We start from the raw sequence: 17,786 nt of genomic DNA, 5'->3' as shown, positions 1-17,786 counted from the left end.
ATGTATCGGATCCCCGTCCGAGCTCGTCTGACTTTATCCGAATCGACCGAGCCTGAAATATCGGGTACTCGCACCCGCACATCCCTAGTAATTATGCGTTAGATCCTCTCTTTTAAAGAATAACAAAATAGCTACCAATTTGGTAATCTTTTCATTCATCAAAACATAGCTGAACACACCAGATCAATAATGGTTGTAAAATTACACAGAATCTATAAAAGGAAGGAAAAGTGAACCCTAAGTAGTTCTGACTGACTACTTCATTCAGCATCACTGACATTCCTCCTATTCTTTGTTCTTAATGCATTGTCCCTCCAGCGTCGCAGCAAATACAATTGCAATCGGCAAATTTCTTGGCAAATTGTTTCAGAATAATCATCGCAGTTTACTCACTTTCGCGAGGTAAAGTTTCTGAGGGTTCACGGTTTGACTCTCGACATTGGTGAAAGTTTGCGCCATCGTGTTGGATAGGGAACGGGAGGTTCTTCAGTTTCTTTCGCGAAGTATAAGCGGTTCTTCTTTCCCTCCTCTTCTCACGTTTTTCCTCTTCCTCGATTTCTCAGGCCGAGCGATGTTACTCGCAAGCACGTTGTGCCGTCGCGTTTCTTTGCCCCACGACTCAGCAGGACTTTTGTGTAACTTGGTTAGGTCGTGGAGAAGGAAACTAGGAAAGTTTAATTACGCGTCTGCGTCTTTTTTTCTGTGGCGAACGACTACAACTCTTCGGAGAACGTTATTCTCCTTTTTGGCATTCGAGGTCATGACGAAAGCGATATTCCGCATCGATCGTGTCTGCCGGAAACTATTCCGAGCTCGTTTCTTTTTTCAAAGTTTCTGCTAAACGGGGTATCAACATCTCAAGTGAACTTCTTTGCCAATCGTTCAACGATTCATAATCATTGCTCCGTATTTACCAGCACAGGATTGTATTATTATTCGATAATGTATTCAACCACTTAATAATAGACGAATTTTAATAGCGCTTCGTCCCAAGCTGGCTAATTTTAACCATTTCAACCGCAGTACTGTGGAAACTTTAGACTGGCTCTAATTCGCGTCAATTTTAATAAATAAATTTACAAAGATAGAAATAAATGTCTTTTTATGATATTCTTTTAAGGGAGGGTGGCTGAAAATGCACATTTTCCGCCCTACATAGAAATGAAAAATTCTTGCAAGGCACTAAAGGGCGCATCCCATAAAATCAGGGAAGCCTAGGTAGGCTAAACTGCACCAATGCTGGCACTGCACTAATCATTGGCAGTCCCGAGTAAAAATTCAAATATTAAGAAGCACAAGCTGAGAAAGAACTTTTTTTACAATTTCTTATTTTTCTTTCACCACAACACTGCGAAGTCCAGTAGTTGAACTACACATTTTACATCTGGCAACACCACAAAGTGGGACAAAGTGCTGAGTTTTAGGTGTTTTCTTAAAATTTTGATAAGGGTTAGATAAGTATATTTTGTCTATTACCGACCAGGGTCAATATAACAAAACAGAACAGATCTGAATCGAAAAAGACGCGTAATCACATTAGTGATCACTAAACTCACGAATCTCTAATATTCCTACAATTATAAATAAACTGTTATCCAATTATTAAGTTGCGTATATAAATAAGACATGACCGAAAACGAGGCACCGAGACGTAACAATATGTTAAGTTAAATAAAATAACTGAAATTAAGTTCGAAGAAAGTATAGGTAGTCATATATATAAGTATAACGCACACCAAACAGAATTGGTATTTTTCAATTATGTATATACGTAAACTCCTCCCACATTTTGCATAACATCAATCGAATCGTATAATACGCGCGTTACCCAAATCTGTATGTAAAAGCGCTGTAATTTCAGTTTACAATCCCTTCGATGCATAATAATTGTTTGTTAACTGAAGCGTGTAACACATCAGCATGAATCAACAATTCCGAATATTCCCGTATAATAATTAGCAATAAACATATTACGCTTAGGTAGGCTGCAGGCTGATTCGTACAACTATTCGTTTAAGAGTATGTTATATTCTCCCAATCATGATATCTAATCAACCAGTTCGAAAGTACTGTATTGATGAAACAATTTTTTTAAAATAGACGTTTCGTGTACGTGTCTATATAAATAACTTGATGCAACAGTTTGTACGTGAGATAGGCTACGAATCTCACGACTGTAGGTATATTGTACGGGTACGGAAACAGAATCTCTCTTAATCGATTGCAGGTAGGTAATTATGGGAGAGATGCCGCACTGGGAGAGACGCCGCACCTTCGGTATTTCAAGGTTACCGGTAATAAAATACAATACTGTTGATTTTATTCGCTGTAGGCTGTTAGTTTAGGTTAGATTAATAAGCGAGAACGTGTTTCCTTTCTTACTTTTAAAGATTTTGCTATTTTTCGAGGTAAGCCAACCGCACTTTGCTTCAATAGTACGTCGAGTTTATTTTTGCCATCGTAGTAGTTAAAAAATCATAGTTTTTCGTAATATAACTTTTGTAATACGTTAAAGGAACTCTGAGGAATATTTCTCGGCCAGAGTAGGTCACATTCGACATAGCACTTGGAAATACGAAAGTGCGGCGTCTCTCCCGGGCATTTCGGATAGATGCCGCACTTTTATATGGGATTGATGACTAAATGATGTTTTTTATGTTGAAAATACAAAGAAGGAGTTTCAAAATTGATACCGTGATATCTCAAGGCAAATTATTTATATTTCAATGACAAATCTGATAATCCAAACATATTTGTGGGCTTTTTACTGTTTTCACATTTCATTTTTATTTTATGTGTAGGTAATGAATGCGGAAGGAAGAGGAAAAGACAATTAAAATTAGAAAAGCAAAAATAATATCTGTACCTATTTATTTTTCCAATTTTATTGTATTTTATGAGCGTATAAATTAAAAAGATGTTTCATTTTACTTTGCTTTTACTATTTTTTTATTAATAAAAAGTTAAAGTTAACAAGTTTAAATGGAAACTTAATCGTTTTTCGAAATGCGGCACCACTCCCGCACGTGCGGCATCTCTTTTAAAAAAGAATGTTTTTAGTTTCAATTTTATAAGGGAAACAAATATTACAATTTTTGCTTTCTTTAATACTAGTATTAGCACAAGATGTTCAACTAATAATATGCATCCTTGGAAAAAAATTTCATTGCGAAATTTGGGCGCGGTGACAATTTTGCGTAAGGTGCGGCATCTCTCCCATAGTTACCTACTATTTTTGTTACCATTTATTTTTAAAAGTTTCTTTGGGCCATCGTTATAGGTATGTCTAATGCTATTAGATATTCACACGGATAACATATAGAATTATCCCCAAGTTTTTAGAATCGTAGACCTCTTGTGAAATATTGTTCACAACATAACTATGTGTTCAACAAAGTCACACAGATCCAGGTTACACCTTATCACTATGTCTTGCCAGTAAAACTGTTACGTACAACGTACAACGCATCATACCACATCCTATCTAAACGAGATCCTGTTACGTATATTAATTCATCTTAACAACGATCCTTACGCATTCCAACAAGATTTAACGGCATCTAATGACCAGCATACTGCCAGTAACGTGGAAAATACGAAGCCACAGTGGATGCAATTCTCATTTGATTTTCCAGAAGTTCGTACACTGTCGAAAGTTAATTTACATAGTTAGCCAGACAGTGAAGCGAGTTCTAATCCGACCTAGACTGTAGCTGTCGTGGCAGGATAAACACTCCAATATCATCTTGGCTTGCAGTGTACCCTTCCGAGGTCGCCGGGCGTCCGCGTGTACACGAAAAGGGAAAGTAAGCGGCGGGGAATGGAGCGAGGGAGAAAAGAGCAGGGCTAGGAGAATTTTCAAGCAGGACGCTGCAATTACATCGGATCAGAGAGGAATATTTCATTCGGCGCCCCTCATTCGACGAAAACGAGAGGGGGAGACGCGCAAGCCACCCCCGTATTCTCCCCTACCCTCCGTGCATCCTCCCTGGTACGGATTATTAACGGGCAATTTGCCGCGTCTGCTGCTGACTGTATTGTCTCTCTATTCTCTGGCCCTTCGTCGGTTGGATGGTAAGCCGTCTCTCTCCTCCATGTCCTCCCTGTATCCTTCCTTCTCTTCAGCCCGTATTCGGACTGTCTCCTTCGCCGTCTCTACCCTCCCGTCTAGTCACTTTCCTCGAACCTTTCCCCCTCACTGTGTCCCCTTGTCTATCTGGTCCCTTTCCTTTTCTCGAATCCTTCGAAGTTCGTTAAGGAAAGCACAAGTGGGTGGGTGGGTTCCGTTACTTAAAACCTCACTGTCCAGAGACATCCCCGTCCTCAGAAAATCGTCCGGGAAGGCCTTCCTGGCACGCATTGTGGATACACACGCGATATTGGCACATGTGCACACGTACGAGAGGGAATCCAAAATGAACCGGAATTATTTTCTGGAGGGCAGGCCCCTTGGAGGACAGGCTTCCCCCGCTAGGTGAGTATTCTGGGAACTTCTCTGCATCGGTGTACCAACAGGCGTTGGTGTGAGACGCTACGTTCGGCTTCAGTGAATTTTTCTGTCAGAAGCTTTCAACGCTGTTGCCTATTTCGTCCTTCCGCCAACCGAACTGAAGAAAATGTGCCAGGAATTCGTCAAGCCGTCATGGAAGACCGCTGCCGACCATTGTTAAACTTGTGGAGTTAACTACGGTGCCGTGGGAGTTCTTGCCAGGGAATTCTATCGGAAGATTTGGGCATGACACGAGTTGTAGCAAAATGCGTGCCCTGATTGCTCAGGCCTGAACAAAGACAGAATCGATTGGTTGCGCGCCGTGCTTTGAAGGAGCGGTTAGAGGCTGATCCTGATTTTGTTTCCAAAGAAACAACAGGAAATAAAATTAACCACTGCATCTGGACATGTTCTCAGGGGGGTGATTTTACAGTCCAAAATAAGACAAAAATCATGAATGACGAAATTGCGTTTGGGGCTTCATATCAGACTTATTAATTGTTAAAAACACGCGTGAAAAGCTTCTGATGCGAGGGACTTACATAAGTATACTCAGACTACTGCCGGCGCGCAGTAGTATCGAGTTAGCCAGGTCAGGCACGGCGAGGGCAGTGCCGCATCCACCTAAAAAGACCCATTTGACGCGTCGCGTCGTACGTCATCGCTTCGACTACGAGATAGAGTACCTGGAAGGGATATAGCGAGGCCGTAAAAGCTGCTGAAGTCCCAAAGTTTACAGCTTTGAGGTTTCGGAACACGAGGTCTGGAAACCCTACCTCCCCAAGAAAACGCCAAACCTCTTGTTCCGAAACCTCAAAGTTATAAACTTTGGGACTGCCGCAACTTTCACGACCTCGCTATATCCCTTCTAGGTACTGTAACTGGGTCTTTCTAGGAGGCTACGGCACTGCCCTCACCGTGCCTGATCTGGCTCACGCGTGCCGGCAGTACATAGTCTAATTGTAAGTCCCCGCGCCAGACGCTTTTTACGCGTGTCTTCAATAACGAATAAGTCGGAAACGAAGCCACAAATGCAATTTCGTCATTCTTCATTTTTTCTCTCTAATTTGGCCTGTAAAATCGCCCTCTAAAAGGATGCCCACCTGTAGTCTAACACCCTGTATACTGAAGTCGCAAAACCAGGCAGGTATAAGGGCAAACGTTTCAAAAGAAATATCGGGATGTAAGGACTCGGGCTTCACTTAGGACTGTATGGAGAGCTTCAACACTGGATGATGTTTCCATCAATCCTGGATGTTGTGTCACAACCAGCGTTAGTTAACCTTTAAGTGGGTTCACTGGCAAGATCACACAAGTTGGCGCATGTCTTCAGCAGTGATCCCAACTTCTTTCAAAATCAACAGGTATTGAAAAGTAAAAACAAGCATAGTTGTTAATCAACATTTATTAGTTTTACAAAAAACACAAAAATCAAACCTATGCATTCTCTATTTTTTTAGCGATCAAAGTGGCGTCGACCCCATGCGCCTACGTAATGATTAAGCAGAATTTATGGGGCGAATATATCTTTATCGCTGAGTGTACACGTTATGATGTAGCTTCCTGATACCATTGAAGAGACGATTCTTTGCACTAACCATAAGATGAGTCGGCTACTGATAAAGAGAAAATAGATTTTGAGTGTGTGTGATGTACCTACGTTGGATATGCGTGCATTCAGCAAAACCACATCGGTGGATATGAATTAAGTACACTGCATCATTTACCACGTCTTTTGATATAATATCTCAGAAAACATGGTATACCTTTGCTTGTATAAACTGTGAAATTTACCGCGATGGAACTTAGGGAATAACTTTGTTCACTCCCGCATTGTTGTCTGGCACCAGTTCGCCCAAATAATGTACAGGGACTTTTATTTTACAAGCGGTGCGTTAATTGTCTCCCGGAGAAAGACGAAATTCCTGAAGTGCCACAGAGGTTGATACTGGCCCGTGTATTTACGAGATATTTGCCGGGTAATATCAGGCCTAAGAACCTTCCGTTAGTACACGTGTGCATGGTAAGCCTGAGAAAGGCGAAGAGCCAGCACTGCCACTGGCACCGGTAGTGGCCGTGCTCCTAGCTGCAGCCAGTAAGCCAGTTAGGCGGGGTATTTAGGAGGGAATTTGGTGGTCCTGAAGTTGTACATTATACCGTCTACCCCGAGCACGCGGTTATACAGGTTGGCTCTGGACCCCAAATCTAGCGTCTCCCCTGGGTTGGAATTTGTGGCTCGGTAAATTTAATAAGTCGACAACCACCGCTGTCCTGCAATTCCCAGGGTGTCGGTATATCTCTTATAATTCCTTCCGATCAAAATTTTGTCGCAGTTTATGCACACGCGCGCGCGCACACGCACACACACTTTTTAACTGACTCTGATAATATTATAATGGTTGACAGTCTTTAAACAGCAGTATCATAGGCTAGAGAGCCTAGAACCAGTCGCTTTACTGTCGTCACAATCTGCTCCTACTTTACTGACATATAATCATCAAACTCATTGTTCAACTTGCACACTAAATAATTTAGAGTCGACTCTTGATAAAAATTGACTAGGGTATATTACCCCTATTTTTTAGCTTGCATCTTGTATTTTCTGATCCTGTCTCACTCGCAACCGAACATTTCCACCTTATGCACATTCTACTACATATTTCATCATACCATCTGCAAGGCCAGCGGTAGGATAAAAGCCACGACGGCGAGACACGAGGGGTCAAACGTTTACAACGTCCGCGGAAGGGCGGCTCCGGAGCCAAATACCAGCGAACTATTCTACAAAGTAAACAAGATGGAGCCCGCCATGGCTTATCTTCGTCTGAATGCAACAAGCTATTTCCAGTCGTCCAACACTTCCCCCTTCTATCCCCCTGCGTTGGTGTCGCCTTTAGGGCTTCCCTTCTAGCGGAGCACATCGCCTCACGGCGCAACGGCATCGCTGCCCATGGTTCTTCCCCCGTTTCTTCCTCCTCGAGGACTGAAAACTGACAGCAGATAAGCAATTCCGCGCGCGACGCAGACGCATTTGGACGTTCCGTTCCTTCAATCATGGAATTCCAGTTGAATAGATGAACTTGATGTACGGACGACCTATGCCATAGTCATTTAGTTTAATGTAACCAAACTAGAGGCCAGGATCATTGAGACGATCTCTGTTGGGTTCATTGTCAGCAGATTATCACAGTGCAATGTTTTCGTTTATCCATTTATCAAACCGTCCCTCACTACTCTATCAATCAAATAATCGGCAGGTGTGTCTGGCTCATGTGAGATTCTATTGATTGCATCCCTATACGCATAGCTGGACGTATTGCACGTATATGAAGCTGTATGGACAACCAGCAAAGTCTTGGGGGGTATTTAGGAGAGTAAATTAGTTCAAAAATTTGTGGATAGTTTGCTAGTGTTAATTACTTTGTGAAGAAACCATACATGCTGCGGTTGTACGAATGCCTGGGACTAATATTTTGAGTTACTGTTGGCGCATAACTCTGACTAGATGCTAGCACTGAAACCCAATCTGAGCGCGTATGTACATAAAGATCTAAGGTATTTGGTGCTTTCAAGGATCAATCGATACCTAAGCTAGCGGTGTGGCCCTAGTGGGGTAACGTATTCTAAGTGAAATCTAACCAGTGCACAGTATAGTAGCCCACGATAGAATTGATCTCTAAAACTAGTCAAGTGGATAGTGATGGAAATTGTATAACTCGTCAGTAAATGTTCACTGAATTATTTTCTTAAGTATAAATATAATAAAAGAATACACACAAAGAAGCACTTGCTCACTTAATCGTGTAGCATGTCCCTTTCCCCGGGGCGTTTAAATTTTAGAAATTACCGTGAAAATCGCTGCGTTACACGGACTACAGAGATACTACAATCGCCGAATTCATCAATATTTTACGTTATTTTCTGCCTGGTTAAATTCTATGGATAGCATCAAGCAGTGTATTATGTGCGCTCATATTTCAGAGTATCATTATCACTAGCATCGACTGTTTTTATTAACACCGTACGGGTGTTGACTGATTTTTCAACGGTTTATTTTAATAAATACACAGACACTTACAGGGATAATACCCACGGGCATTTGTGCACGTGCCGCGAAGGGCCAGGAGAATCAGTAGATATTAAGCAGAATTTTACAGAGGAGCGTGCTTCGTTCCGCATTATTACAACGCGCATTGCGCCGGTTATTTTCGCGATACTCGCGTATGCATGGAATTTTCCAACGCGAGCGTTTCGACTCGTGGAATACCTTCAACGCCTCCCCCTCGCCACGGGTCGTATTCTCCCTGTCCGAAAACCGTTCTATTTCTTCGTTCTCTAGTTATATTTGTTTTCCGCCTGTGCAGCGGAAAGGTGATCTCGCGGACGAATGTAGGAGGGCCAACTTCATATGCTACATGGATGATAGTACGCATGCACAATTATTTTCCATCGAAATTCTTAAACAGGTGTATCGGACAAATGCACCTATTAAGTATTAAGACCTGAGAAGTCCTAGCTTGTGAAAAGACGTGAAATGAGATATCCGGTATCCACATCAAAGATATCACACAACTAAAGATGACTGTTGCTAAAAATGTCAAGAAATTTTTTTCATTTACGTTAAGGTTTGAGTGTATCTTTGCTAGGTCAGTGACTGGACTTTTATTGTTCTATTATTTGTAGACAAACCCAGGCAACGGTTGGACCTAATTTATCCCTCGGATCTTGATTCATTTATACAGGATGGTAGAAAGCAGCTAGGTACATCTTTGAAACTATTAAATTGTGTACGCTAGGGATTAATACATAACAATGGGGACCTGTATACCACCATGTTACAACGAGAGATCTAGGCTGAGTTTGTGTTAGGACATTTTGGTTACTCCCCTTTGGAGTACCATTTATGCAGGGCGTTGACAAAAAACCGTGTCCAGGACTTGTAAGATCGTAAGGCTGTTCGAGTAGTCGAATAATCGAGTAGCTTGAAGTTCGGACCGAGCCGAGACTCGGTTTCCGAGCCGAGCCGAATATCCGTAACAACCGAGTAGCTCGAAAACACCGATCGACTCGATAAAACCAAGTAACTCGAATTTTTTCGAGTGGCTCGAAAGAACCGAGAAACTTGAATTTTTTCGAGCGGCTCGAATATACTTGGAGCAGATCGAAATTTTCGAGCAGACCGACTGTGCCGAGTAGCTTGAAGCTTGAAGGTTTCGGGCAATACGAATGTTTCGAATATAAATATTCTGTAACTTTTGAAAATAAGTACTAAATTCAAATCTTTCTTTTTTTTATTTTTTTTTATATTTACGAACGTATTCATACACTTCTCTTCGTGTTATCTTTCTTTTCTTCTTCCTTTTTTCTTCGTAACCTAAAATATATTCGAACATTCGTATTGCCCGAAACGTTCAAGCTTCGAGCTTCAAGCTGCTCGACACAGTTGGTCTGCTCGAAAATTTCGATCTGCTCCAAGTATATTAGAGCCGCTCGAAAAAAATTCGAGTTTCTCGATTCTTTCAGGCCGCTCGAAAAAATTCGACTTACTCGGTTTTATCGAGCCGATCGGTTCTTTCGAGGTACTCAGTTTTTACGGGTACTCGGCTCGGCTCGGCTCGCTTTTTCCAAGAACTCGAACAGCCTTATAAGATAGATCTTAATATATAAAGCAGAAAGTGTTTGTGTGTTTGTCTGTCGCCTAAATAGTTAAGCACGGTCAATTCTGGGGTCACGAAATATGGTCCACCTCTTTATGCCTAACTAATCCAGATGAATATGACTATTTTCGGAAAAAAAATCTTGAAGAAGAAGATATCGGCGCTGACATAATAGTCAGAGCAGTCGCCCAGGAATCCAAAGATCCTGATTCGAATCTCGGTCCAGGCAATCCGATCGGCCGATTCGTTTTCTCCTACACTTTAATATCATTAACTGTGTGGAATAGTTGTGAAAAATGTTGCAGATTTATTGAAAAACTCTAGAAAATTTGACTTTATTTGGTATTTTAAATTAAAACCAGAAAATAAAAGAGTGAACGAAGTATTCCATTTGAACCAAATGAAATGTCACATTTTGTGCAAATACAGCAGGTAGGTATGCCAAGATGTACCTACTTATGAACGACAGTGTAGATATGTACAGATATAGAGCACATGATGGCAATTACGACTGATCTGTGCCATGCTATACATCCAAACCAGCATCTAAGCTCGTCATAGACTGTGAAGGAAACGATTACAGCAATCAATAACTGCGAAGTACATGGTACGTACTTAAGTACATGCCACTACTGTACAAATGCCAAACGTTCTGGACGACCCAGTGATATTCCAACGCTGATCTGAGTTTAATGAGTTCGGTTTCTAGAAACTTTCTGCCGCTCAAAAGTTCTAGCAAATCCAAATGTTCGCCTATGTTCTAAGTTCGTAGAAGACTCGTCTGTTCGCTAAGTTCTGATGTTATAGCTAATCCTAATCACTGAAGAAACCTGGCCCCCTGTCTCCCCGAGTTAACGTAGATTCCTAGAGTGCTGTGGAGACTGGTCGAGGATTCTGAGCTCCTGAAATTTTACAATCTAAAGTCATTGCACAAATTTAATTAAGACCTCTACATTTTCAAATCCCAATAGGGTCTCAAGCTGCCAAACAAATTAAAAAAGAGTTGAAATGTAACTTGAGCTCAATTTATGATATCAAGCATAGAGAAATAGTGAAATCTGCATTGTGATTCTGCTTAGCATTGCTAGAATTTCGTAGAGGCTCTAAAGGAGATCGAAAACTCTGGCTTTGAAGCATTTACGATTATCGTTGCAATTCCGATGAATCGAATAACCCAGCAGTGACTGGAATCAAAGCGGCTTGGCTGATCGCGGCCGTTAACGTGGATCGGAACTTCGAGTTAACGTGATACCTCGTAACGATCACTGGCATCAGATGCGTCCAACGGCGGTAAACGAAACGCGAAACGATAAATCATATCGCGCCACATACTGCAGTTATGTTTTTCGATCTCCATGCAGATGGCTTGTAAACGTTCCATTAATCGCGACTGCACCGTTCTAATAACGATAACGCCGATGCAACCGCGTGTCATAAATTATTAAACTGTTTAATTGGATGCAATTGGTGTAACATTTTCGAGAAAAGAATATTCTCTTTTTGTGTTTCAATTGAAATTGGATTGCACTATGACGTGGATCCAGTCCAACAGAAAACAGTAATAGAAGTACCTACTGTTCGTTGGAGGCGAGTATAGCTTGTACAATGTAGGGTAAACGATACAGTAGTTGACCACCTAAGTGCTTCAGTTCTGTATAAGATCTTCAACTTCAAATGGGATATTGTATACGCGAATGGGGTACCCTGTAAATAATATTTGAAAGGAGATATCCTGTGTAGCACAAAAAATGAATTCTGAATTGGTAGATTACCTGCTGTCTAGTTATAATCTTTGATAAATCACATTTTAGTGGGAAACGTTTCGATGAACCTCCTATGAACCAGCTAATTGTAAAATTGTCAGTAGGTAATAAGCTGAGCTGTTACGACTTACACCAAATCAAATGTAACCCCTCGAAATTACACAGTAATTACATCTGTACAAAATTTACAACTGTTTGCATATTCTCAACCTAAACAACAAGCCAAAAACTCGCGAATAAACGTGGAAGACCGCAGTTACGATTTTTAATGACCCGGTAATTAAACCGAGTATGCTACTTGAAGGAGTTGGGTTACCCGCGTCAGCCTTAAGAGCTGTCAACTTCAAGCTTTTGGTTTGCGAAAGGGACCAAGACAGACGACAGAAGGGCCTGTGAAGAATGGATTCGAGGGTCGGTGAAAATGGGATGGAGGATGTTCGTCTGGTTTTTAAAGTGTACTTTTCCCCCCTCTTGTTTGTTTTCGCCCTCGCACCACTACCCTCTTACTTCCCTGAATACATTCCTCGTGCGTCGATCCTTGACGAAAAATAACACACCGGATTTTGTTTTTACAAATTTCCGTGTGTTACTGAAATAGCGACGACCATATGATAAATAAATAACAACGTTAACTACAATACGCGAGTATAGGTATAGAGTGATCTGTGATAAGACAGCGTGCAACATTAGAAAAGTTTCGTCAACATAAATAGAATAACACCACTTTTAGCTTAAAAATCGTATAGGATTGCCTCGAGAAAGAGCCTTGCAATGAATGCTTTCGAGCCTTCGGGCAAAAGAAACGAACAGAATGTCATCTGCTTCATGGGACCTAGGGTAGCCACTCGAAGAAAATTCGCGTTTTCCTCAAGCGTTTACCCGAGGTCCTTCAAGGTAGATGTCACTTTGCTACCGGTTTCTTTTGCTCGAAGCTCGAAATCTGAAACCTCAAGGCCACTTTCCGACGTGATCTCAATTGTTTCCGAAGTTGAAAATGATATCATTCGATTTGTCTTGTCGAGACTTTTCCAGCAGTGTAGAAAAGTCGCAACATGCTTCGTTTAGAATATTAACACGTATCTTGCGCTTAGAAGTCTATATCTTCGATATTTCTGCGAATTTCGGTCCCAATTTTTCAGGAAACACTCATGACATATCAAACACTGAAAATAAGAATTTTTTTTATCTTTTTTGCATATTTCGGTAAATGTCTCCCCCCCCTTAAATGTTTAAAAAATAGTCCTCGAAAATAGAAATTCCATTTTTTTGTTCGCCTTCATAATAAAAACGGTTCTAGAAGCATTTAAACTTTCAAAATTTGAGGAAAGAAAGTTTTTTTTTAGTGTTTCGGACTATTTTTCGAAAACCGGTGGTCGCACGAGAAAAAGTAATAAAACATAAACGATGCTCCTTGTCCGGATCTACAACTTTTGTTTGACATATTTTTTTATTTAATCAATAACTTGGATGAACTCATATAAAATCGACTTCGCGAGCTGTTAAATAATTATTTAAATGTTTAAGGGCCCCAGGGGCACCCTTTCCCGTTATCCGATCCAGCTCAAACTTTACCTGAATATTTTTTTTTAATTATTTGGAACTAATTATTTTTTAATTATTTGGAACTAATTATTTTTTAATTATTTGGAACTAATTATTTTTTAATTATTTGGAAAAAAAATTAAAAAGTGGAAAATATGAGCCACCCTAATATACATATAACCCGGGCATGGCCGGGAGCTTTATGCTATTGTTAATATAGAATGGAACGAAAAGTGGTACTTATCTTCGTTGTTTATTCGACGAATAATGGTGAAACGAATATTATCTTTAATGTGCTAAACAAAATTTGTATTGAGCACAAAAATTCCATCACCCCTGAATATTATCAGTGATGGCCTACAATAAAGCATTGCGAGGTGAATTGCAGAAGGAAATAAAACTACGCAGAACGTTCGGTTGTAATATCCCTTAAAAGTAAAAGGAGTAAAAATAAAAATTCAATTACGTCGCCTTGAATACCAATCTGCGGGACGTCACACGTGACGATTTGATGTGTGCAGGTGTCGAAGTCGTTCTCAGGCCGAGTTCGCCTTTCTTATCGCGGGGGAAGGCTGCATGCGAGCCCAGTCGCTTGAATGCGCGATAAACCGACACCAGCGATAAGAGTCGTCCGATTTCACGTATCGTTTAACGCGCTTTAATTCCATTAACGGGATATGGCATGGGAGATCGCGCGTAATTCCCACCTGAATAAGAATGACTCCAGCAGAAAGCAGTCGTGGGAGGACAATGTCGTTGACAACGTCGAGAGGGGAATGAAAAAGTCGTTGCCAGTTTCACTCTGAACGAAACGCCGGGGTTTATTCTGACAAAGTCCTTACCGCTTTCCTCGAAATTTTTCCTGGTCGTTCGTAGTTTTAAATTAGGTACAACAAGTTTGGAACATAGGAATTCTATAGTCGAACGGAGGGTGGTAGAGGGGCTTCGTGCAAGTGAACAAAGAAAGTTCCTAACCCATTTAAATCTACTGAATGTGACCCAGTTTTTGCGTATTCATTATTTCAGGCGAATTTCTTTTATAGCCGTAAATTTCGGGGAGTTTAAAGAGAATAAAAGTAACTGGTATTCACTTTGAGAATTAGCTTGTTAATAGATATGGTATTATATCCTTGGAATAGAAATTGAAAACTATTTTATATGTACAATAGGTACTCAGAGTTCTCCTGCGAATTAAACGCACAAGTACGCAAATGAAAACAAAGCTTCACTTGGATAACATTCGTTTTACAATTTTGGTTATTATTTATTACTCATACCGTGCTATGTGAGATGATAAAAATTTGTTCCTCGACCATTTAGGTTCAGGACCTTCTAAATTGGGCGCAGGCAAACTCAGCAATTATAAGTTCTCCAACGTGCAAACCGACAAGTAGATCAGGCTTTGGCAGTCCACCTAATGTCGGTTCGTTACTGTCACTTTTGCGTGACTGACAACTAAAAATTCTTATCTCCCCTTTCTAACTACCCCCTACAAACGTTACTATTACCCGGACAAATCTAATGTGTACTTAAAACAAAAAAAACAGTCGAATATTACAAAACAGGCTTTAGAAATGAAGAATATAGCTTCAGACTTTTACGGGCACACTTATGAGAAGCACACACTGCACATATTGACTTGTTACTTCGAAACGTGTACCCGTCAATGTCTCTTTTTCCGGTAGAACCGCGACAACAGCCGTCGTTAGAGCTGGTGCACGTCATCGGGGGATGATTTATTTTTGGCGCAGCTGGCGAATTCGACGTCACGAAACGCGCGCGGCTCGCACTGCACACGGAAGGGTAATTTGACGAGATTTTACTGGCATGCGGGGGAAGTTAACGAGGGAGCAGTTGACCCGTCCAACGACATAAAGACCCGGGACCCCGGCAAATTACAAGAAGGCATAAACCGCGGGACAAAACTTGGTGCTCCAAACTTGCCGTCATAGCGTAGGTACGTGACAAATCTTACGTCACTCTACGCAAGTGTATACACGGGCACCGCGTGTCCCGGAGGATGCTAACGCGGAAACATTTCACGTAAATGAGGGAGGTTAATGGGCAGAACGAAGCCAGCTTGCAAAGTAACCACCGGTGATATTAGACCGCCAGTGGATGTATTTGGACATAGTACAGCGTGCATTGTGGTATCGTGTAACGGGATGGATAAAAATGATGAAAAAAGTATTTTTATACTTGCTTTAACGGGTCTTCTTACAATTAGTGCAACGGCTGAGAAAGAACTTAATTTTTCGGGAATTAAAAAACGAAATAAATATTGCACGTATCCTTTTGCAAGATCTATTCCACCTGTTAAGACTGTAAAAGGTATTTGTTTGACCTTCCAGATGCCGGACCTGATTCTCAAAAAACGAAAAATCCCATCGCCTTCAAATATATCAGGCACGCTCAATAGACGTTACTTTATCGTTCGAACTAGAATTTTGCAAATATTTGCAAAATTGAATTACTGCGGTTAATAAAAGCATAATTTTCGTTTGCTAAAATCGATAAAAAACAATTCAAGACGTTGCCACTTCTTTGTTTTGTAGTATTATTTCAGTATGCTGGCTCAGACGATAGCCGCGCGTCTACAGATTACGAATCTTTTTGAATTTTGTGTTTGAAATAAGTGAAATGGCTGATATCGGGTCCGGCATCCGGAAGGATATTTTTCAAGGCCCTCTCTTCACGATGCTTCTAACCCGCTGTAAATGAATATTTTTACTTAGAATTTTTTTTATAGTCTTAAAAGGTGATAGGCTGAAGTTACAAACTTGCAAAAGGATACGTGCGATACTTGTTTCTTTTCTTAATTCACGAAAAATTAAGTTGCGCTCATCCGTCACACTAGGAAGACCCCTGAAATCGATAGCACCCCTGAATTTCTTATTATGAGAATACCTAAAGAATTGAGTGACGACTACTGCTATAATTCATGCGGAAATTTTGCACACGGAGCATATTTATACATTATATGTACATACGAAGTATAGAAATATCCCATATTTATACATTTATGGCTCCCGTATAGGGTAAACTGTACAATGATTGGCACCCTAAGCGAAAATCCCAATTGGAATGTCTATATTTTTTGGTGAAGGTTTTATATGGTCTTAATTTTCAGTTATTAACAATGACTATGGATTCTTCATTAAAATAAAGCATCTTGAGTACCAATTGAGACTTTTATTTTAAAAATATTCAATGAAAAACTAGAATAGGCATAAATGAAGTTTAAACAGACTATTTCATTCACTATTGAATACCTATAACACTTAGTAAATCTGTATTTACATCCATTACTTAATTACAAAGCGACAAAATATACTTGCTCCTTATTAAAATTTAAAAAAAAACGCTTTATACTCAGCCCTTTGTCCTGCAGTTACCTTAAGACTTCTTTTTGCAGTGCTACCACATGTAAAATGTGTAGTTCAACTACTGGAATTTCCAGTGTCGTAGTGAAAGCAAAATAAGAAATTATAAAAAAAAGTACTTTCCAAGCTCGTACTTCTTAATATTTGGCTTTTTAATCAGGAGTGCCAATGATTAATGCAGTGCCAGCATTAATGCTGTTTACTCTAGGTATTCTCAAGCTCCCATATAAAAATATTCCAGTCAAAACAGTGGTGGGGACGGTCTGCAGTAGAGTGGGGAAACCTCGGCACGCGTACGGGCAGGGATTACTGTATGCCCTATGAAGTGTATGTAATAATATGATAAAAATATAATAGTAATGCGCTGGTATCTCCGGAAGGAACTGTCATGGGTCAGGTGTTTTACTAAGATATTATATGTGTATATAGACGAAAGGAAGGGACTGGCGTAAAACAAGGGAAAAATAGCGAGTGACAGAGACGATGCTGAAAAAGCGGAAGGAAGTGTAGCTATGCTCATGCTTGTGAAGATTTGGTCGCCAAATGTGCAGGATGGCTGCCAAGTGGGAGTGAAACCTTGAAACAGTTTGGGGAAAGGATGAAGCAGACAGGCAGGAAATCATAAAAGAGTAAGAAAGTTTGGAAAAGTAAAAGTTCAGAAATGCAACGAGAAGGGAAATAAAATGAAATAGCAAGGATGTGGCGGCAGGGCCGTGGCTGGGGCACATCCACACGGTGTACGGGTATTCTACATGTACAGATGTCCGAGTACTTTACGTATGAGATATAGATACGTACATCACATATGAGATATAGGGATTTTCGTTATTGTATGTTACATACGCACTCAATGTACATATGAGCTGCACAAGTTTCCTTATATGAAATATAAGATTACTTATGGTATACATAGAGATACCTCATAACTTCAGGTACACCTTAAGACGTGAGG

The 17,786-nt window shown here is 40.5% G+C and overlaps 1 protein-coding gene across 17 annotated transcripts in view; it reads right to left on the bottom strand.

Moving 5' to 3' along the window:
• The window catches only part of LOC143375392 (CUGBP Elav-like family member 1-A), a 628,399-nt gene that overhangs the window by 238,520 nt on the left and 372,093 nt on the right, over positions 1 to 17,786 (bottom strand). The gene's annotated exons all lie outside the window — the stretch shown is intronic.

This window comes from Andrena cerasifolii, chromosome 1 (genome assembly GCF_050908995.1).
Source record: "Andrena cerasifolii isolate SP2316 chromosome 1, iyAndCera1_principal, whole genome shotgun sequence".
NCBI lineage: Eukaryota > Metazoa > Arthropoda > Insecta > Hymenoptera > Andrenidae > Andrena > Andrena cerasifolii.
This window is presented reverse-complemented; position numbering and strand designations above follow the sequence as displayed.